Source organism: Rattus rattus, chromosome 14 (genome assembly GCF_011064425.1).
Source record: "Rattus rattus isolate New Zealand chromosome 14, Rrattus_CSIRO_v1, whole genome shotgun sequence".
Taxonomy (NCBI): domain Eukaryota; kingdom Metazoa; phylum Chordata; class Mammalia; order Rodentia; family Muridae; genus Rattus; species Rattus rattus.
The window spans coordinates 61,356,336-61,358,720 of record NC_046167.1 but is presented as its reverse complement, the minus strand read 5'-3'; positions in this window follow the sequence as shown (position 1 = coordinate 61,358,720).

The following is a 2,385-nucleotide window of genomic DNA, read 5'->3' as shown; positions in this document are numbered from 1 at the left end:
GAGACGAGGTTTCCCGTGTTGTTTCTTATTTCCTTAAAGGCAACAAACCCGGCAGGGGTCAAGCTCTGCGTTCAATTCTCAGTCCTGCAAACAAATACATGTTTAAAAATGCAATAAATATGAAATACTAAAACCATTTTGTGACTTTGATTTTAGCTAAGCTTCACTCTAATTTTCTTTTTATGTGTTTATCTTGTTTGAGATTGAATAAATCTTGCACTTACAAAACATTCACTGAGCACCTAATAGGTTAGACCTGTGTAACCTATTAAAACCCTACACGTGAGCCTCCATGTTGTCCTTCACCTCCTAATTTTCTCAAACAGAATAACCATTATCTTGCTATGGGCTCTTGTCTAAGAATACTGGTGGATTGGTCATCTGAGGGTCTCCATCTGCTGCGTGGTTTCTCTATTGTTATCAGTCATCATTGCCTGTTTGTATGATGAGTTGTTTCTATGCCTCCACATACGATTCACTAAGGATCTATAGTCACTCTAATTGATTCTTCCTTCCCCCTAACAATCTCCCTATTTCCTTTATGAGATCTTTGGGTCAGTTTGGCTTTGTGGTAAGGCCGATAGTGACTCCCCCCTAATGTAAGACTATGCGAGAGTAGGCTCTACCCTCTAGTATTTCCGTCTTTGTTCACCAGTGTCCCATATAGCACCAGAAGCCAGAACACATTCGTCATAGAAAGCCAAGGGTTTGCTGATGGCCCTATGAGCTTCCATTTTGGCATACAAACTCTGCATCATTGTCAGAACTGTGTTTTCTTTTCCTTAAGAGATGGTTTCTGCTTGGGTGAGCCTACTTCTATAGCTTTGCCCAGAATCAACAAATGCCCTGAGAGAGAAAATCAAAACTCTCTAGACAACATCAGCTCCCATCAGAAACATATTCATCTTCCTAGTACATTGAGTCTTATTTCTGCAATTCCTGAGTTCCTGTGGTCATTAATCTTGATTGACATCATATAGGATCATATAGGTGATACTCCTCTGGGCATGTCTTCAATGGTGTTTCCAAAGGTGAGGAGGGAAAACCCACCCTGATTGGGAGTGGTACCATCCCGTGGGCTGAGGCCCCAGAATGAACAAGAACAAAAGGTTAATCGAAGTGTGGATGTCCATCTCCTTCTTCCTTATTGTGTACAGCGTGTGACCCCTGTTTACACTCCAGCCAGTGCAGTCATGTTCACTGCAACACTTCACCAGCTACAATGAACTGTACCCTCAAACCACAGGCCAAAGCAGTCCCTTCCCTCCTTAACCTGCTTGAGCCAGATTATCACTTTGAGGAGGAAAATAACCAATACATACCTTTAGAAATAAGAAGCACGTATGATTTATCCAAATTTGCATTTCAGGGAAAGCATTAGCCTATAAAACCCCACTCTATTCAGCTGGGAAACAGAGACGCTGCTAATTTAATTTTATAGACATTTCATGGTTTACTTTGGACTCTCTAGCGTGTAACTTTCTCACTGCTAGAAGTTCTGATTCACCATTTGTCATATGTTTTAAACAGACATTAAACCAGAACATCTGAATGCTGCAATCAAGATTCATCATGACAAGCATTAAATCACTGCGGACTGCTACACCAGTAGACAAATGAGCAGACCATAATAGAATGTCCAGAAATAAACCCATAGAGATATCCACATTTAATGGATGATCAAGGGAGCATTTCAAAATGAACTATTAATAAATAGTGCTGGGATAACTTTAAAAGAACCGAAGAAAAAAGAAACCATTTTCTATGCCTTTCATATTTTATATTAAAATAAAATATAGGTTCATACATATGCATATAGAAAATAATGCAATGAAATATTAAAATAAATAAGGGTATAGGTATGTGTGTGCACATATAGGGGGAGAAATTACTGTGTAAAAGTCTGTATTGAATAAGCAAGCAAAAAAAAGCATTCACATACATGAAAAAAAAATCACCTAAGGATCACAACAACCAGAGTCAGAACAACATAAAAAGTGACATATGATTCATATTAACTCAAGAGATGATTTCTTCATATAAAAAGGAATTAACATTGTTGTGTTTTATAAAAAGATAAAGAGAAAAGGAATATGTTTGGTGGGTGAGCAGACAGGTATGTGGGCCCATGCTGAAGCATCCCTTCCCCCCAGGGACCAGGCATACGACGGTATAGTAAGAATAGAGTTTATTTAGGACATGGGAAGGGGAGTTGAGGGGATTGTAGAGACATAGAAAGAAAGAGAGAGAGGAGAGACAGAGAGAGAGAGAGAGAGAGAGAGAGAGAGAGAGAGAGAGAGAGGTGTAGAGGCCAGCCATGAGAACATAGAGAGGGTTAGGGGAATGAGAGAGGGGGAGGGGTCAGGGGTGAGAGGACCGACCAAC